The 20845-nt window shown below is 33.2% G+C and overlaps 1 long non-coding RNA gene across 2 annotated transcripts in view; it reads left to right on the forward strand.

Moving 5' to 3' along the window:
- Positions 1-20845, forward strand: part of LOC105475289 (uncharacterized) — a 42870-nt gene that overhangs the window by 17906 nt on the left and 4119 nt on the right. For both annotated transcript variants that reach the window (XR_011622035.1, XR_983251.3), the window contains one exon: positions 5099-5261. This is a non-coding gene — a long non-coding RNA (uncharacterized lncRNA). The remainder of the gene's footprint in view (positions 1-5098; positions 5262-20845) is intronic.

Below are 20845 nucleotides of genomic sequence, written 5' to 3' on the forward strand. Positions count from 1 at the left end.
GATACTCTTTTAGAAAACATAACCACAATAGCCCTATAATCCTAAATAATAGTAATTGCTATATACCATCGAATATTTAGTTTATATTCAAATGTCTACACTTTGGTTCCATTTATTTTACTTAATATATCTACATATTGTTTCTTCTGTAGCTTTCTTCTCTCACTTTCATTATTCTATTTATTTATTGAAGAACCCGGACTATTTTTCTTAAAACATTTTCTAAAGATTAGATTTTGCTAATTGCATTCCTGTTTGTCTCTGTACTTCCCACAAAATGACAGACTAACCGATTAGGATTTTGTCAAAAATGAATATAGCTGACTTTTCTTTTTTTACACCATATCTGAAGGCATCTAACAAGTGATTGCTTTTCTTTTTGAGACTGATCAATAGGTTCAGGTGTTGCCACCTCCACTCATTCATTAAAAAGTTTCCTGGCAGGGGTGGTGGCTCATGCCTGTAATGCCAGCACTTTGGGAGGCCAAGATGGGTGAATCACCTGAGGACAGGATTTTGAGACCAACTGGCTAACATGGCGAAACTCTGTTTCTACTAAAACAGTACAAAAATTAGCTGGGCATGGTGGCACGCCCCTGTAGTCCCAGCTACTTGGGAGGCTGAGGCAGAGGTTGCAGTGAGCAGAGATTGTGCCATTGCACTGCAGCCTGGGTGACAGAGTGAGACTCCATCTCCAAAAAAAAAAGTTTCCCATCTGCTTTTCACTCACTAGTGTCAGCAGACATTGATATTACAAAGATTCAGTAATTACAGAGATCCAAAAATCTCTATTGTAAAGTGGTAGAATTCCAATTCAATTGTTTCTTGTACATTTATCAGCTGCGTGTTTTTCTATAGAGGCAGACACTTATTCATCTACTATTTGGTTAACTTGAGGTGCAGATTTTATAATAAATGGAAGATAAATGCTTGCTTGTTCATTTTATTTACTGGGTTTTAGAATTATGAAGTGTCTCCATAGATGATCCACATTTGCACAATGAAAAATGAGTTCTTTTTAGTTGATTTTTAATATACACAATATATTGCATCACATTATTCTTATTATTCTTTTTGTTGCTCATGAAATAGAAGGACCTTACAATTTGGTTTTAGAGTTCTTTATACACACGTTAGTAGTCTTGAATACCTATCTCGCTTTCTTTTACAATAAGAAACCCTAGGATCTTTTAGCCTGTTTTTTCCTAGACCTGGAATCAGACATTTCTCCAAGAAACCTGGCTTGTTGTAGTGGGAAATGGAATTTAAAGGCTACAATCCCTACTTTATTGAGTTAATCATTGACTAATGTGTTTTTAAATCAGAATGCCAGATCTCCATCGGTCAAGAAAATATTTTAAGGCTCATATAGGTTTTCTGTACTTGAGTTTTATATATGTCTCTTATAAATAGAATATATATTTTCGTTGTTGTTGATTTGTTTATTGTCTCTCAGTCTGATAATACCTTAATATCCTCAGGGGAAATGACAGTCCTACTAGTTGTCTTCTACCATGTTTGGATTTTATCATTTTATTGCTTTTTATTTGTTTTACTTTCTTACCTTCTACAGTTGTCTGTATAATGATATAGATACATTTTGCATTCTGTTTCTATTTATAATTGCTTTTCATGAATAATGTTTAACATGTATATTTGAAGTCCAAAGTTGGTCAACATCTCTACCTTTCTACTGAACAATAAAAGGACATTAAAAAAAAAAACAGTTCTCTCTCATTATCTCTCTCATTATCTATGCTATTTTCCCCCAAGCATTCCAGAATTTTAGTTCTTTTTGTATTTCTATAACAACACAATTTGAATATTACTATTATAATTCATGCATGTATGTTTAGATTTACCAATGTTTACTAAATTTTGTGGACCATGCCCTCTTCCATCTCAGATCATTCTTTAAATTTTTGTTTTTTTACTTTCCTTGAATGGATTATTTAGGTTTTTTGTTAGGTAATGACTAGGTCCCTAATCATTTTTAAAGTGGAAGACAAAATTTTACCTCCAAGTTCTTGCTTGTGGTCATTTTCTCTATGACTGTGGGCAGGATCTATAAGACAGCCAAACAGAAACCTCTGAAGCTTGAGAGACTGCTTGCCCAGTGGGAAATAAGGTCATTTTTCCCTACCCTTTTCCCAGCCTCCCATTATAACCACCACCAGCCTAACCTCCAACTATGTTCTCGGGTTCTTTTTTAGTAAAAAGTGGAAGTTTAATCAAGATGGCCATATTATCCAATTCTATGTTACTGAAGACTTACTAAGGTATATTAAAGTATATATGCATGGCATTTAAGAAGTCAATTTAGAGATATTTCCCAGCAAAACATCATTTGAAGACAAAAAAGGACTTATAAATTGGAATATATATATATATTCTATTTAAAAGTAGATATTTGATTAAAGATAATGTGAGGCTTATTTTTGTCTTTGAACTCAGCAAACTGGTTTATTTCATTCTATTAATGTTTACTTTGACCTCTGGCTAAACAGACTTTGTGTCTTTTTTTTTTAAAGTGCTTTCCTCCTAATATGGCTATTCACTGGTTTTATATTTATATCTTATCTTTCCTTGGAGAGTAATGGTTAGTAGTCATAAAATATCTTAAGTCCAGTTTAGTCCGGAGGCATCCCAGAATCTTTCTAACATAAACTCATACCTCCTTTTTAACATCTCTGCTATCCTCTGATCACATCTCCCTACACAAAATATTTTTCTCCCTAAACAGACACTTACACACACAGCTACCATGTATAACATTCTAGAATAACCATACTCTCCTCTAGTTATGACAGTTGGAATATATCACATAAATGAATTTCTTCAATAATATTAAAATGTATTTATTCCCAGAACTTTCAATATATTAATCTCTAATGGTAGGAATTAAAAAATAGAAGTACATATACAAAGGTAAACATACAAAAACTGTAAATTCCTAAGAATATGTTGGATCAATGTAGCAATTAGGATGTATATACTAATAATTAGAAAATAGCATGTATTCTGTTCTAAGACCCAACTGAGTGAAAAAATACTTAGATGCTAAAATACCAACCTTAATGGCTATTTATCTGCACCTGATGTATAAGCATTATTATATTTACATTCACTCAACAAACATATTGGCTCCTAAGTGTTATATTCTCTGTGCTACAATCACTTGCAAATCATAAGGTACCTTACAGTTGGCAAAATATTTTAATATGGTTTGGCTCTGTGTCTCCACACAAATCTCACCTTAAATTGTAGTTCCCACAATCCCCATGTGTCATGGAAGGCACCTGGTAGGAGGTAATTGAATCGGGAGGGTAGTTACCCTCATGCAGTTCTCACGATAGTGAGTGAATTCTCATGAGATCTGATGGTTTTACAAGGGGCTTTTCCCTCTTTTGCTTGGCACTTCTTTCTGCCATCATGTGAAGAAGGATGTGTTTGCTTCCCCATCCACCACAATTGAAAGTTTCCTGAGGCCTCAGCAACCATGTGGAACTGTGAGTCAATTGAACCTCTCTCCTTTGTAAATTGCCCAGTCTCAGGCAGTTCTTCATAGCAGCATGAGAATGGACTAATACATACTTCATACAAAAATAAACTATTTTGGAAGAAAAATTATCCATGTGAAAGACAATATGATATAAATTACTAGTGAATTAATACAGTAAGGGATACAATGGCATCGTAATTTCTAAGGGTGAAGGTCTATGACAATAGCCGTGGTTTTCCACAGTACCAAGGCTTGGGGCATGTGCACAAGTTAAAGATGATGTGTTTCTCCACGTGGCAGTTGGCCTTTCTGCTAAGAAAAATTTCCCTTATGAAATTAACTATTAAACATTGGTTTCATTGACACTGTAACTCACTAAATTAAAATATCCCAAATAATTAACAAGATTAAAAACTTCAGAGATAATATCTACTGAAATGACATTAACAAAATATGTGTTGTCCACATGCAAAGTGCATTTAAGTTTTTCAGTTCTATAGATTGACTCTTATAACTCAAATATTAAAACCTTCTATAATTCAAAGAGATTTTAATATAGTATAAATACATCGAATACAATAGTATAAAAATATGCTTTTGTATAATCACTGTGAAAGACTTGGTAATGCAATGGCAAGAGAAGGTGCATACACTGATTTTATAATCAAATGACTATTTTCCTAAGACAATTGAAATTTTGAAATAATTATAAACCGCCAGCAATGGCAGAAACCCTAATTTCTTCTATGAAAAATTAAATTCAAATTCAATATATTATAAAACACTTCTCTTGGTATGTTCTTCATCATTCATTAAAATACAGAGGACTATCACTATGATTTTAAAGTGTCTGATAAATCAGAACCATTAATCTAAATAAATAATTTATCATTAATTACAAAGGTAAAATTTGACAACTCACAGAAATGCTATTATACTCTAGGTGGCATCTTAAATAAGGGACCATATCTTTGATGGTGTTGAAAATCAGATCTAAAAATGCAGTGGGATGGGCTAAGAATGCTACACAAAAATAAAAAATAAACTGCTGGATATTGTGGTAGTATATTATTTATTACTTATGCTTTCCCGAAATTTCTTGGTTTATAACTAATGACAAGGAGAAGAGAACATAGATTCATATTCATTATTGGGAAAGAAACAAGTATCCCTATTATATGGAAACATGACTATATGGCTCCAAAAAATCGGTTATTTGGCCAATTTAGTTAACAACTAAATATTTCAATGAAAAAGGAATGATTATTTGTAAGAATATGGTATTAAATTGGCTAAGAAATATATTTGGATGATGATTTTGGTCTTTGTATTTGTACTTGGATGGCTGTAGCACTAGGTCACTGGAGCTTCAGTGCCTGGTCTTTCTTCTTTAGCTCTTTTTGCCATACTGTAGCTTGGTATCAAGGGTTTCCTTTTTTTCTTTTGACCCTGGCAGACTTTTAGACTGTTTTGAGTTATGTTTTATTTGAGTTATACGTTTTGTTTATCCGCTTGTAGCAGGAAAGAGATCTCTATTAGTATATTCTTCTATGGTGAAGAAACAGCACATCTTAACTCACTTTGTACTATTGTCAGCTTGTCTTAGCCTAGGTTCTGCCAAGAAAATAAAGGCGATCTATTTGAGGAAGTGATTCCAAGAAAAAGGAAGTGATCACAAGAAAAGGGAAGAGATCACAAGAAAAGGGAAGAGATCCTAAGAAAGGTGAAGAGTGAAACGAAAAGCGAAGAAAGTCCAAGGGTGAGTAACTAAGTCACCCAGCCTTGTGGGCAGTTAGGACCTGACCCTGCTAGGAACCTTGTGAAGAGCCCTGTGAAGAGCTAGTCCCCCCTCAAAATTATCCACCCAAAAGGAGAAAGAGGAGAGACTTTAGATATCCACCTGTTCCTATACCATATTTGGCAAGGGTGGCTTCATGGGGTGTTCATCCCCTTGCACTTCTAAGCTTATGCCTGAGTCGGATTGAGCAGCTCCTTGCAGGCAATCCACACAGTGGCAGCAGAGAAGCCCTGAGTAGAAAGCAAGGATATCTGATGCAGCTGTGGTGATGTAATGGCAAGTCGCATCTGCTTGCAATAGCTGGTCTCAAGAATTGTGGTAACAAAGGGAGGCTAAGAGGATGGGAGGCATGGTGCAAGAGAGGTTTATGTATTACTTCTTGGAGGAAAAATATCTTACTGCAGTTTAATTTTCTTTGAAATGAGTGAAATCCTTTTTTGTTAAACTACATTTTGTTAAAGAACAGAAAAATCACAAAAAGAGTGAATGCAGACATATTATCCTCCAACTTCTCTTACCTGATCAACTTTTCAAAGCAAAAACATAGGTATTTCTTTCACCAGTGAGACCCTTTGATTGCTTTTACTTCTTCGGAGCTCTTCCCTAACCATTATCTGCTCCAACGATTTTGCTTATCCAGTTATGCTTTTAATTGTAGACTGTATATTTTTTAAAACTATGCCTTTTCTCCAAGAATCCTAATTAAACACTATATTGACACTGTCAAATAATCTACCCTTATCCTTTATCATCAGTTTATATTTAACTATGTGTAGAAAATTATATATGTGATGCATGTGAATGTGTGTGTTTTAGACTTCCTGTTAGCCATTTAATTGGCTACTGGAGGAAAAGATTAGCAGGTAAGTAAACTATTGCTTAAAAAATTCATGAATATAAAAATGCCCAGGTAAATTTTGAGGATCTGTAATTAAATTGGAGAAGACAAAGCAGCTCTTCTAGGTCTTACAAATTATATGGAATGAAGTCCATAGTGTTGATCACTCATGGATTTATCAAAACGAATTCAATTTAATTCTCAAATATCATTGCTGCAATGTTAAATTTACAACTAATGTATGAAGCAAGAACACCATGCATGCATTATGTCTAAGAGCTATTTATTCCTGAGTTAAATAAGCAAATATAAATTGATAAGTTATCATTTTCAAGAGAAAAGCCATTGGTCTTTGCTAAACTCCATTGTATGTACTTTTGCAAATAGCATTCTTTATAGTAAAAGCTAAAATTATGTTACTCTCTTTGAATCGTTTATTACAACAAAATTAAGCCAAGCAAAGTCTTTATTACATAGACATTTAAATCTCACAAAGATATGAAAAGTAATTTAATGAATTATTCACTTTCATTGTAGTGTGTTCTGATCACCTCCTATTCACTCCATTGTTAATGAGGGAATCCCCTGCACTAAATAGTACAAGATGGCCAAATGGATGACACCTATCATTGGCCCAATGAAACTGACAACAGTTTATTAGTCATATATATTCACAGACTAGGACATCCCATGCCATGCAAGGCTACATGGGGTTTTTACTTGGTAATAGAGTGAACAGGGATATTGGAGACAGGCTTTATAGTAATAGGAGGGTGAGGTGTCTGCCTTCTGGTTCCTGCAGAAGAATGTGATTGGTTTGTTAGAGTAATTCCCCAGAATGGTAGTTAGGTTGAGAGCCAGGTGGAGTGCAACTGATCTGGCATAATAGAGGAACTAGCCAGGTAGGCATGCTTTCTTTAAGAGAGTCAGGACATGTATCTGGCAAGAGCAGGGAAGCTTGTAAGATTTACGGGTCTTTTGAGTCCCTAAAACGTCAAAGCAGCACTTGAAATTTTAGACCTTACCATGCAATGTATTTAATATCATTCTAAAGGGATTGGCCTTTCAACATGGGGTCACTGAAACCAGATGTTTAAAAGATAGACTTACAATAGCCATATTTTTATTGACTACAATGATTCTTAATGGGAAATATTTAAGCTTGATATAATAGGTAGTTATAAAATGAAATTCAAATGTTAGCTGCTGTGGTACCAAGATACTAAAATATAGATTTATATTTGGATTTACAAACACAAAGGCTACTATGGGGAACTTCAGCTGTTGATACAATAGTAAATCCTCTAATCATACTATACGGTATTTTCCTCAACTTTTGTTCACTCTAATAAAGCTATCTTGCTTTCTACCTGCCTACCTCCAGGAATCATGATATTAAAAAAAATAGAAAGCAAAACGTAATGAAAAAAAGGTAATATGTATAATAGATGCAATTATTTATCTTTGCTAATTGTAATCACAAAAAGTCACTTGGAAAAATGAATTCAAAATTATATATAAGAAGAACCTTATCAAAATTATGTGAAATCTTAGTATCCAGAGAGAATAACATGCGTATATTTAGCAGAACATTACATTTGTTCTAGTTTTTTGCTGTAATAAAAAATGAACACTTTAATATCCTTGTTGATATGTCCACATAAGTTAAAATATATATTACTGTTTTAAAACAAATAGATATGTTTAGCTGTGTATAGATATATTAAAATGAGGGATTTTACTTAAATATAATAAAATAACATATCCCAACTTCCGTGATGTGTTCACATGAAAGTGGCCAAAGATAACATAGAACTAAGGTTAAACTCAAGTAACAGAATTAGTTCCACTAACTTTTGCTTTATTTTTCTGCTGAGAAGATCTTTTAGAAAGATTCATGAAGCTTTACTAAAGCTCAGACTAGAAGCAGTGTGGAAGAGGTAAAGTTAAGTGAAACAGATTTATATGATGAAATCTGATTTATAGAGCTCATACCTGCCATCCAAGCAGAAAATGTAAATGCTCTATGTTGGAAATGGGAGAATATTTTAATTCCGAATTCCCTGAAGGCATTAATTTTTCACTTTTATTATTCTTTGGATTAACATTCAGATTTGAGTTGTTCCCATTTGCTTTGATATACTCAAAACATTGTCAAATAAATAAATGTATTACATATGGTGATATATTGTTGGTGATATATTATATATTTATTATACTTGTTTTCTAATCATCTTTCACAAGCTTTAAATTTTATCATATTCTCTATGTAGCAATAAAGCCATTTCCATTGCAAACTTATAACAATAATGGATAGCAACCTTCAGGGGATACATTTCTGAGAAATTTATTTCCCCTCATATTGCTTAGCCACCCAAGGAATGAATTTGTTTCCATGACAGATAAGGACTACGCCGATCATTTTTAAAATGGTCTTGGGGCACCACAAATCAATAACAGAAAAAGAAAATGCAAGATAATATTTCTTTTCATTAGGTTGATAGATGGCATTCCAGATTTATGCATCGAAATTGTCTCTTTAACAGTTATTAAATAACCCTAAGCATACATCTTGGTTATGTGGGTTCTGTTTTACATTGAGTAATCAAGGCCCAATTCTATTTGGTGACAATGTGGTTAATTTACAGAAACATAATAAGATTATATCAAATCTAAAAGACAGAAGATAATTACCACAAGGCATAATATTCTACACTGAAATCTAAAAGTCACATGATGATATAACTTTAAATTAATTTTTAGTAGAAGATACTTCTGCAACATCAATGCATTCCATAGGAATGTTTGTTGTTGTTTTGTTTTGTTTTTTAAACTCTCACTTGAGTAATATGTACTAATAATGGTGATCTACAAAATTGTCATAGAAAAGGACATACATTCCATAGCCTATATTAAATTCAGATATGTTGAATTTCTTACAAAAATATTCCTTTAAAAGTAATTTGAGACAAACTGAAATGGTAACATTCTAAAAAGGTATTTTCCTATGATTGCTGTCGGTTTCCTCTGAGTGTTATAAATGCCTAAATCACATATTATAAATGGAAAAAATGTTCCCTTTAGAGAAATTCCCTAAACATTTCTTTAGAAAACTGATTTTAAGGTTTTACTTATATGAAAGTTGTTTGTATCCTTTTAGCATTCAGGTATCAAACTGAAATATATTTTGAAGTGCTATTTTTGCAAAAATTACCAATTGCTTTGTTGAAAAGTGCAAAATTTATGTAATTAAGTGAAGAAAAAATTTCCCATTTGATGTAAAGCTCCATTTGATTGTCTGAATTCTTCATCCTTCATTAAGTACACATCATCTATATACCAGAGAATTGAAAATGTTTATTAATTCGAGTTCTATGGATAATTAATGGACATATTCCAGGATCCTCAATAGGTCAAGGGAAAAATAAATGAAGTGGATAGGTGAAAGTAAATATTGGCAGTTTCTTCCCTAACTGATCTTATCTTAGAATTTAAGGGGCCAGATGATTCCTTTAACAGATGGGGGACAATCTTCTGAGATAACCCATGTCTCTTTAAATATTTACTTTTCTTTATCATCAGGTGTGACAAATCTAAGTGAATGACTTAAAAATTTCATTTAAGAATAAGTATATTATGCCTCACAAATTGTAGTTCAATCAAATATAAAGCATTGTATTTAGCCATTACACATCAATGAGAATGACTAAAATAAAAAGGTTGAAAACATCAAAAATCATCCATGGCTTTGTTGAGAAGTGCAAAATTTATGTAATTAAGTGAAGAAAAAAATTCCTATTTGATATAAAACTCCATTTGATTGCCTGAATTTTTCACCCTTCATTAGGTACACATCATATATATATACCAGAGTCTTGAAAATGTCTATTAATTTGAGTTCTATGGATAATTAATGGATTGAAAAATGTACAGATTCAATCCATTCCTTATCAAAATCCAACTTTTATTTTTGCAAAGATGAAAAATATAATCCTAATATCCTTAAGGAATTGCAAAGGAACTCAGATACCCAAAAGAATCTTTAAAAACAAGAACAAAATTCGAGGACTTACACTTCCTGATTTTAAAACGTATCATAAAGCTACAGTAACAAAAACAATGAGATACTAAGTCATATAGGTTAGAGAATAAAATTGAGAGTCCAATAATATACCCATCATAATCTATGGTCAATTGATTTTTGACATGGCACCAAAACTATTCAATGGGGAAAAATAGCCTTTTCAACAAATTCTGGGAATACTGGATACCTATGTATAAAATTATTAAGTTGGACAGCTATGTTATGTCATTCACAAAAATTGACACAAAATGGATAAAAGCCCTAAATATGAGTCAAAACTATACAACATTTTAGTAAAAATAAATACTGATCAATCTTCATAGCCTTGGATTTTGCAATACACACTGAGATATGGCACCAAATACACAACCACCAAAATAAAAATAGATAAATTGAATTTCATTCAAGTTAAAAATTTTTGTATCTCAAAAGACACTATAAAGAAACCAAGTGAAAGAAAACCTCACAAAATAGGAGAATATTTTTGCAAATGTTATATCTGATAAGGGTGTAGTATTTAGGATATACAGAGAATACTTACAGTTCAACAACACAAAGACAAAGAAGCCAATTTAAAAGCCAACAAATTACTTCAGTCCTCATTTCTTCAAAGAAGATAGACACATAGCCATGAACAACAAAATGCTTAATATCACTAATTACTAGGGAAATGAAAATTTTTAAAAATGAGATATCACTTCACATACAGTGTAACTTTTCAAAAAGTGTTGGTGAGAATGTGGAGAAATTGGAGTTCTCATACATTGCTGATGGGAATGTAAAATAAGTACAACTGCTTTGGAAAATAGTCTGGCATTTCCTCAAAAACTTAAATATAAAATTACCGTATGACCTAGAAATTTTACTCTTAACCACTATCCAGGAGAATTGAAAATATGTGTTCCAAAAAAAATTAAATATAAATGTTCATAGAAGCATTATTTGCAGTAGCCCTAAAGTGGAAACAGTCCAAATGTCCATCAACTGATAAATGGATAAAAAATGTGGTATGTCGATACAATGGAATATTATTCAATCATAAAAAGGAATGAAGTACTGATACAGCCATGATGTGGACAAATCTGGAAAACATTATGCTAAGTGAAAGAAACCAGATACAAAGGTCACATATTTTATTATGCCTATTATATAAAATATCCATAATAAGCAAATTCACAGAGATAGAAAGTAGATTAGTGGTTTCCAGAGGCTGTGATTAGGTGGGAATGGGAAATGACTGCTTAACTGGTATAAGGTTTCTTTTTGAGGAGATGGAAACATTCTGGGATGAGAGAGTGGTGATGGTTGCACAACACTGTGAATGTACTAAGCCACTGAAATATATTTTTAAATGGTTAAAATGGTAAATTTTATGTTATAAAAATTTTACTTCAATAAAAAAATATAAAGAGGGAAATAGTGATATAACAGCATGGGTGGACCAAGACACACGATATTATATAAAGGAGGCTTGGCCTTTATGCAATAAAGAGTACCTATTACATAATCCATTCATATGAAGTTCTAGAGTAGGTAAAACAAACCTATAGTGAAGAACAACTTATATGAAGCAATAGAGAATTTTCTAGGCTGGTGAAATTTTTCTTTATCTTGAGGAAGGTGTGGATTACACAGTTTATTCATTTGTCAACATCTGAACAGTGTGATTAAAAATTATACATTCTATTGACAATCAGTTCTAACACTTGTTTTGAAAACATAAATTTGTTCCAACCTGACTAATATATTAATCAGAATGGAATTTTGTGTTTGCTTGTGCAGGATTTGGCCCATGAAAAAAAAACTAGCTGCATGCCAAAAATTTCACCAAGCTTAAATGAGATAAATAATGCACAAACATACATTTCAAACATCTAGCAACTATTTCAGTTCACCATGTGTGTTGTAATACATTCCAATGCTCATTTAGTGTTACAACTTTCTGTCCAATTTCAAATAACCCACTGTACTGGATTGAATAGTATCCCTTCAAAATTGATGCCCACTCAGAACCTATAAATATGAACGTATTTGGAAATAGGGTCTTTGCCAATGCAATCAGGTTAAAGTGAGGTCATACTACATTAGGATTAGTCTTAAAATCAATGTGACTGTTGTCCTCATAAAAGGAAGATTTGGACCCAAAGACACAGAGTCACAGGGGAGAAGGCCATGTGAAGACAGAGGCAGACATTATAGTGATGCATCTACAAGTCAAGAAACACCAAGGATTACCAGCAAGCACCAGAAGCTAGACAAAACAGGGAAGAACTCTTCCCAAGAAACTTCAGAAGAAGCAACAACTGTCAACACCTTGAATTCAGACTTCTTACCTCCCAAAGTATGAGAGAATAAATTTCTGTTGTTTTAAACCTCCCTGTTGGTATTAATTTGTCATAGCAACCCTAGGAAACTAATATACCCACCTTCCATCACTTCACAATAACTTGTAAGTTAAACCCTTCGGAAGCACACTTCCACAAGCAAATGTCTGGTCTTTTAAAAACTTAAAGCATCATATATATTATAGCATTTATTTTTATCATGTCCATTTAATACATGTAAAACTTTGCTACCATTTATCTAGGTTCATGTCATTTTTTATGTCACTGATATATTCCCCTCAACCCACTTTTCCCATAAGCACTGTGTTTTGTTGGGCAATTTTCCATAGCACAGTAATTTGGGGAGCACATATATAACATTACAGCAGAACTGACAGTGTATAAATGTTACCTCAATAAAAAATAAGTATACAATTCTTTAGGTATCATTTAGAGCTCTAAATTTATGTAATAAAAATGCCTGAAATCAGTAATCTATGTTTCAAAAAGTTTAAAAAAAGATTATTTTTAACACCTTTATTGATTTATCATTTCTACACCATGAAATTCATCCATTATAACTGTTCAATTCAGTGAATTTTTTTAAATGTATAGTTTTGCAACTATCACTATACTCTAATTCTCTTTTTTTTTTTTTTTTTTTTTTGAGACGGAGTCTCGCTCTGTCGCCCAGGCTGGAGTGCAGTGGCCGGATCTCAGCTCACTGCAAGCTCCGCCTCCCGGGTTCGGGCCATTCTCCTGTCTCAGCCTCCTGAGTAGCTGGGACTACAGGCGCCCGCCACCTCGCCCGGCTAGTGTTTTGTATTTTTTTTTTTTTTTTTAGTAGAGACGGGGTTTCACCGTGTTAACCAGGATGGTCTCGATCTCCTGACCTAGTGATCCGTCCGTCTCGGCCTCCCAAAGTGCTGGGATTACAGGCTTGAGCCACCGCGCCCGGCCACTCCAATTCTCAAACATCATAATCACTCTGAAAGCTTGCTTATGTATCTTTGCTTTTTCTTGACATTTCATATAAACAGAATCATAAAATATATAGTACTCTGTGCCTGGCTTCTTTATCCTAATGTTTTTGAGGTTCATCCCTGTATTGCACGTATCAGTACATCTGTTCCTTTTTATTGCTGAGTAGTAATCCCTTGTATGGAAATACAAAGTTTGCTCATCCATTTGCCAGTTAGTCAACATTTTCACTCTTCCCAGTGTTGGAATACATTATGAATAATGTTTCATGCTTCAAACATTAATTGGCAAGTCTTTGTGTGGGCATATGATTCAATTTCCTTTCTGTAAACATAGAAATGGAATTACTGGGTCACATGTAAGTATATGTTTCACTTTTAGGAAATTGCCAAATTGTTTTCCAAAACGACTCTGACATTTTACATTCCCATAAACAATGTATAATCTTTTTAGCCTTCCTATATCCTTGTAAATGCTTAGTAGTTTCTTCTTTTGATTAAAGCCATTATATCGAGTGTCTAATGGTATCTGATTGTGGTTTCAATTTTCATAATTATAATTTCCCTAATGACTAATCAAAATTAGCATATTTAGTAACATAGCTATTAACCGTTTGTATATCTTCATGGGTTATTTGTCTCTTTGTATCTTTAGTCCCTTTTTAAGAAATAGTTTGTTTATTTTCTTATCATTTAGTTGTAAGAATTCTTTATATATCCTGGATATTCTGGATACAAGCACTTCGTCAGATAGATATTGAAAATATTTTCTCCTAGTCTTGAACAGCAAAATATTTTAAGTTTTAATATTGATGAAGTTCAAGTTATCAGTATTTCTTTTTGTGGATATTTTGGCTACATATGTAGGAACTCTTTGCCGAACCAAAGTTTTCAGAAGTTCTGTGGTACTAGATTTTATATGTAAGTCTATGCTCTATTGATCTATTTTGAGTTAATTTGTGTTATGGTGTGAGGTAAGGGTCTAAATATTCCCAAGTCCTGTGTGTGTATATATATGTATATATGTGTATATGTATACATACGTATACATGTATACGTATGTATATATGTGTATATATACATATACACACACACAGAAATTCAATTGTTCCAGAACTATTTGTTGAAAATGTATTCTTTTCCAAATTTTAAATTTTGAGACACTTTTTAAACTATCGCACACGTTGGCGTGCAGTGGCACCAGAACAGCTCATTGCAGTCTCCATCTCCTAGGCTCAAGTGATCTTTCCTCCTTAGCCTCCTGAGTACCTTGGTCTACAGGTACATGCCACCACATGTGACTAATTTTTTAATTTTTTTGTAAAGACAGTGTTACTATGTTGCCCAAGTTGGTCTTGACCTCCTGGGCTCAACCAATCCTGCAGTCTCAGTCTTAAAGGCTTGAGCCACCATAATCACCATGACCTGTCTTAACTTATTTCTTAAAAATCAGTTGACATAAATATAAGGATTTCTGAACATTTAATTCTATTCCATTTATCAATATCAGAGGAAAGTAAACTTTTATAAAAGGGCCAGATAGGTAATATTTTAGGCTTTTGTAGGCCATGTGATCTCAATTACAACTACTCAAATCTGTCATTGCAGTGTAAAGCAGCCATAGATAAAATGTAAATAAACGGGCATAACTGGGTTCCAATATGATTTTCATTATTTAAAAAAAAGAGGTTGGACATATTTGGCCCACAGGTATTAGTTTGTTGACCCACAGTCTATCTGATTCTTCTTATACCAATATCCCACTGTCTTGATTGCTTTGGCTTAGGTTTAAAATTGGGTAATGTAAGCCTCAAATTTTGTTCTTCTTTTTGAAAGCTGCTTTGGCTATTCCAGCTCTTTGAATATCTATATAAATTTTCTAATCATCTCAATTTCTGCTGAAAAGCTTACCAAGACTTTGATAGGAATTGCTTAGAATACATTGATAACTGGGATGTATTGTAATTAAAACATACCAATGAATATGCATAACAATCAATGAAAATGCTTTGCCTCTCCTTTTAGTTAGATCTTCTTTAATTACTCTCAAGCGATTTGTAGTTTTCAGTATGAAAGTCTGGAACCTCTTCTGTTGCATTTATTAATCAGCATATTATTCTTTTTGGTGCTATTGTAAATGGGATGGCTTAATTTCATTTTCTGAAAATACATTGCTAGTATATAGAAACACAATGATTTTATAAATTGATCTTGTGCCCTACAAATATGCTAAACTTATTAATTTTAATGTTGTATTTCTTCTGAAATCCAAATGTACATGCAAAAATATGCCATCTATGAATCAAGATAGTTTTATCTCTTCATTTTCCACTTGGATGCATTTATGCCTTCTTCTGCCCCTGTGTCCCATATAACGTTAAATAAAAATGGTATAAATGTACATTCTTGCCTTGGTCATCTTATAGAAAAAAAAATCAGTCTTTAACATAGCATATGCAACATTAGATATCATGTTAGCTCACAGTTTTATATACATACCCTTTAGGAGGTTGAGGAAGTTCCCCTTAAAACCTAGTTTCTTGAGAGTTGTTAAATGAATAGGTGCTAGATTTTGCCAGAAACCTTTCCACACCTTTTGAATGACCATGTAGTACTCATCCTTCACTCTATTAACATAGAATATTTTGTTGTTTTATGTTAAACTCACTTTGCATTCTTGAGATCAGTTCTACTTGGTCATAATGTATAATTATTTATATATTTTGCAGGACTAGGCTCGCAAACAGTACTTTGTTAGGAAATAATTTCCTCAATTTTCTTGGTCATTCTAGTTAAAGGTTTACCAATGTTGTTAATATTTCAAAGAACCAAGTTTTGCTTCATTGATATTGCTCTTTACATTTTCTATTTCATTGATTTCTACTCTGATCTTTTATTTTTAATTTTCTGAGATACTTTTTAAATTTTGAGACACTTTTTAAACTATCGCACATGTTGGAGTGCAGTGGCATGAGCACGGCTCATTGCAGTCTCCATCTCCCAGGCTCAAGTGATCTTTCCTCCTTATCCTCCTGAGTAGCTTGGTCTACAGGTACATGCCACCACATGTGACTAATTTTTTATGTTTTTTGTAAAGACAGTCTTGCTATCTTGTTCTGGTTGGTCTTGACCTCCTGGGCTCAACCAATCCTCCAGTCTCAGTCTTAAAGACTTGAGCCACCATAATCAGCCTCTGCTCTGATCTTTATTATTGTTTTTTCTGGGGGCTTTTCTTAAATTTCATATGGTAGAAACAGCGAATTGATTTCAGATATGTCCTTGCTGCTTATATTTCCATTAAAGCTATACATTCCTGTAAGCACTGTCAGCTATCTCTCTCATATGTTTAGATGTGTGATTTTTATTCCATTCAAAATATTTTCAAATGTTTCTTGTGACTTCTTCTTTGACCCATGAGTTATTTATAAGTCTGTAGTTTAATTTTCAAGTTTGTGTGCATTTGATTAATTAAAATCTGAGTCACCTCTACTCTCTACACCTTCTTACTTACTTCCTAAAAACTCTGGCAATCTAGATTCTGTCTCTTCGATTCAACTAAAATTCCTCTCAACAAGATTGACAAAGATCTCCTGTTTTCCAATCTCATACAAATTAGTTCATCTTCATGGTGCTTTATAATTTGGAAACTTTTTAGGGCATTGGCTTTCTTCTTTTCATGAGTCTTCCAATATCAAAACGGCCAATTTAATAACACTGGCATCTCATAGATTTCCTCATCTCTTCAGTTGCTTCTCATGATTATCACTTGTGGCACATTTTTCTTTGCCTATCATTTAAATGAGGATGTTCTTCACGCTGCTAATTGTTAATGCAAATTAGTGGCTTTCTGCCTAAGAAGGTAAATTAGAGAAGCTAACTTGAGCATAGTCCTAACATAGGCTTTTACTGTGGTTCAAGAGAAGTGCTGTGAAAAGCATTTGTATAAGAATTATTCTTCACCCTAATTCCAATTTATTCAGTGACATTGAACATACTACTTGTTTTCAGTTATGCAGACACACACACACACACACACACACACACACACACATATATGATTTTTACTTCACTGAAATGCTAGAACATTTCCAAGCTGTTTGCAAATCATTTTTAAAAGCTTCTGAGGATGTTATATAAACTCCAATAAATGAAAATGTTATTGAAGTCACAGCTGAAGAAATTTTTAAATCTGTAGTGTTGTTATATTACTAGTAATTTGGTAATGTTCACAGTGATAAAGTCAACACCTAGTTGCAAATTTACAGGCATTTACTCTAAAGTACTTAATTTTATAAATATTTTGATTCATATCAGATACCAACAAACATACAAATACTTTCTTAGTATGGGTTGTCCTGGAGTGTGATAATGAATCATCCTTACCTTGGGTTATTGAAAACTAACACATCCTAACTAAAGTAATGTACTAAAATAAGTTGCAATGTCATCTCTTTTTCATTCTTCAAACCCTCATTATTGGCTAGATATGTTTCCAGGCCTACATTAAAGACATATTCCCAATGCCATATACTTTTATTATTGAGAGATACTTCTTCATTGAGTTATCAAAGGAGAAGGCATGTATTGTGGTTTTATAATTTTAGAAATAGAAGGAGCCTAGAGCTCATCAAGAGAGTCAAAGTAGCATCCTGGTTAGCAACATTGGCTCTGCAGCCAGATGGAATGGGTTTCAGTTCTATCTCTGCTACTTAGTACCTGTGTGAAATTGGGCAAGGTATTTAATCTAGCTGTGCTCAGTTTTCTCATCTGCAAAGTGGGGTTGGTAATCGTACCTATACCATAAAGTTAACATTAAACAAGTGTGTGTGTACATATGTAAGTTTTATAACAGTACTCATCACATATTAAACAACCACCAAATATTAACTATGATTATTATCTACTTCAACTCTTAGCTTATACATGAGCCCATGCCACTCAGTTCAAATGAAATCATTTCAGTAGGCAGATATCTCCAGATCATGCAGAACTGTAGATGGACAGTTACATTGAGGAGAATCATCTTTAGAGAATTCCTTTGGCATAGTTGTCATCACTGCACTCATGATTCGTATGTGGTGGTTCCATATCTGTTTCAGGGTCATCAAATATTTTACACCAGGTACATGAGCAGAGAATCAATGGAGTTAGGGTAACAAGAGTTTATAAGAAGAACAGAAGAAACTGTTTTATTCATTGGTACTCCTCCACGAAGTATATTACAGCAGCTAAAAAAGCGAAAAGGAAAGATTGCATTGACTGACATGAAGCAAATTTTTATTCTCACTGAAATTTGTATTTTCTTTGTTGAAATAATAGGGATAGTATACATATATGTTTTTCTTTCTTTTGTAATCCATTCCAGTTAGCAATTATTCAAGAGTCAATCAGTAGGGACCATATTCAATTAAATATTCAACAGAGTGCATTGGTTGTTGTGTTTCAAAAAAAGCTAAATTTTTGAATGCCATAATTTTTAAAAATGTAAATTTATTTCTAGAAAAAAATAAGAATACACTAGATTCTTTAAATCTTACTATGAAATAGAAATAACAAAGAAAAATGGTACATATTTTATTTTCCTTAGAGTTATATCATCTTTCCAAATCTTTTTCTTTGCTTTATGTTTCTTTTCATAAGTACACCTGCTACTCCTAAAAGAGGAGGTATTATTTTATTTTGGTTTTGGTAAAACCAAAAATAATTACATAAAAATGAAAATAAGCTACCTATATTATATCTACTGGCTCTTCCTTGCCATTGTTGCTCTATGCATTTAACGTTCTCCTAAAGTAATATATTCTTTTATAAAGTAATGAATCATATGAGTTATTTTTTGTTAACGAATGTAGTCTTTTCAGTTGAATCCCACATAGTAAAACAAATAAACACCTTCTGGTTTAGAATAGCAACATTTTGAACGTGTTTTATACAATAGCAATTAACACTTCCAATTCCCAAACATTAAAATAATATTAGTATGTGTTTTTGTTTCACCAGTATATAATTTATCTAACTTGCCCCAATACACAGTTTTACATTGGTTGCTTTTTAAAGACTAGAATAAAAACTTGATTATATGTGCTGTATTCAAATAAAAAAAATCTATGGAAGACTTAAAAAGTAAAAGATATACATTCTGATATGGAGTAAGCTGACCATTTGTCACCCATTCCCTTTTATAGACTACAACAAGAAGCTATCCTGAAAAGAATGTAATTTATACCAGGCTAAACATAAAAAAGTACTGCCAAACATAGCAAAACACAGACAATTTAAAATATGTACTTTTTTGCATTTTGCATCTATGCTTGAATAATTATGCCACAAGGTAAAAAGTGTTTGTGATTCTCTTTAACAGTGTAATTACATGGACTGTCTATTTTTTCTTTCTTTTTTCTTTTTCTTTTTTTTTTTTTTTTTTCTAGATAGAGTCTTGCTGTGTTGCCAGGCTGGAGTGCAGTGGCGTGATCTTGGCTCACTGCAACCTCCGCCTCCCAGGTTAAAGCAATTCCCCTGCCTCAGCCTCTCAAGTAGCTGGGACTACAGGCATGCCTGGCTAATTTTTTTTTACTTTAGTAGAGACAGGGTTTCACCATGTTGGCCAGGATAGTCTCAATCTCCTGACCTCGTGATCCGTCCACCTCGGCCTCCCAAAGTGCTGGGGTACAGTCATGAACCACTGTGCCCAGCCGACTGTCTATTTCCTTTAGGTAACTTAGAATCCAAACAATTAATAACAGAAGGAAAGCAAAGATAAGCCATTACTTTCAGTACCCATACCTTCTAACATAGAAATGCAATGGTCAGTGTTTCCTTCCTTTTGCCTTACCTTGACATTCTTCAGCTTGCAGCAACCTGTTGTTGTTCTGTGCACTTACTTTGTTACTAATCAAGGAAGAGAAGGTTAACAGGATGCTTCTATCATCCTGTCTAGAAGTCTAGGTATAGGCTTGGTATATTTTTCAGTTTTAAAGAGCTTCCTAAATGCACTAGGTACTCAAACTTTCCCTCCAGGAATGTCTGTGGGATCCACCATATTGCTTTTCCTATTGCTTACACTGTAGAGGCCAACAGTTTTATTAATTTTGATGGTTCATTTGTCATGCTTCTTTATCATCCATCTCTGGGAAAACAGCTTCAATCCTTTGGAATCGAGTTAAAGCACTACAGTTTTTAGGAAAGCATGTCTGACCCTCTTTTAATCACCCCTGACTCCCCTGAACTCTTCTGAACCCTTTTAGCAACATTTGTGTCACCCATTTTACAAAATCATATGTAACATCTTTTGCAATTTTATATGTCTATATATAGTCTCC

The sequence above is a fragment of the Macaca nemestrina genome, chromosome 4 (assembly GCF_043159975.1).
Source record: "Macaca nemestrina isolate mMacNem1 chromosome 4, mMacNem.hap1, whole genome shotgun sequence".
In the NCBI taxonomy this organism is placed as follows: domain Eukaryota; kingdom Metazoa; phylum Chordata; class Mammalia; order Primates; family Cercopithecidae; genus Macaca; species Macaca nemestrina.